A 1,058-nucleotide genomic window follows, 5' to 3' on the forward strand; every position below is an offset into this window, starting at 1 on the left:
TTCTTTGAGTTTATTATGTTTAATTTGTTTTATTTGTTTGTTTGTGTATAAAGGATGTTCATCTAGATGATAACATAATTATGATAAAAACAAAAGGCAGTAAATATGGGAAGCCAATACTAAATATTTGTAATAAACTGAATGCTATTAAAAAAAAAATAAGAAGGACATAAAACCCTTGCTGCAGAGGGGGAAAAAAGAGATATATGATTAGGTATTTTTGTCATGACAATTCAGAGTGAAGGCTGCATAGTGGAGTGGCCCTGAGGGGAGAGATTGTAAAACAATGAAATAATTTTTCTTTTACTTTTCCAAGAAGGGAGTGTGTGGTGGGGGGAGGGTTGGGAGGGGAGAAAAGTGCCACAGTGAATGAATGGAAACCCAAAGTCTCTGTAAAGTTTCATTGAAATTAGTAATAAAAAAATTTAAAAAAAGGTATTTAGAACGAAAAAAAGTCACCATAAAAGGTCCATTAGAAGGACCATCAGCTGTTTAAACCCCACTCCTGCTAACAAAAGATAAAAATGGAGTCAGCCTGTCTTGACAGTTCATAGTCTGTTATGAACATCTAATAAGCCTCAGATTTTTCTCTTGCTTTCACTTGGTATTTGTGTCTTTCTTGTATATCCGAGTCAGAACGTTTTAGTTCTTACTCGAAGAGGCCCCTAGACCTCTTTTGGAAATCATCTCCTTGACAGTTTAAGACATCATGCTTGAAGAATGAAGAATCAGTGAAGGAGAAGAAGACTCTGAGATATGTTGATAATGCCACCACAAGAGTGCTTAGCACAGCAGATTCTGACTCACAGCATCAGTCAGGGTTTCATTCAGTTACAGAGTCATTATGGGTTGTAGCTGATTTAACATCATCTAGTAACAAATAACATACAACAAATATATCATTGAAACACAATCTGTAAATCAATTATGTAATTAAAAATGTAACTCTGCTATCCAAAGATCACTAAGATATGCTATCTTTGAAGTACAAGTGATATGCAATATTATTCAAAATGGTTGACTATGGAGAACATTATGCTGAGTGAAATATCCCAGTC

At 34.5% G+C, this 1,058-nt stretch overlaps 1 pseudogene; it reads left to right on the plus strand.

Annotated features, from left to right (window-relative positions):
* Positions 1 to 1,058, plus strand: part of LOC102877164 — a 44,450-nt pseudogene that overhangs the window by 1,655 nt on the left and 41,737 nt on the right.

The sequence above is a fragment of the Elephantulus edwardii genome, unplaced genomic scaffold (assembly GCF_000299155.1).
Source record: "Elephantulus edwardii isolate Elephantulus edwardi_28Jun2011 unplaced genomic scaffold, EleEdw1.0 scaffold00119, whole genome shotgun sequence".
NCBI lineage: Eukaryota > Metazoa > Chordata > Mammalia > Macroscelidea > Macroscelididae > Elephantulus > Elephantulus edwardii.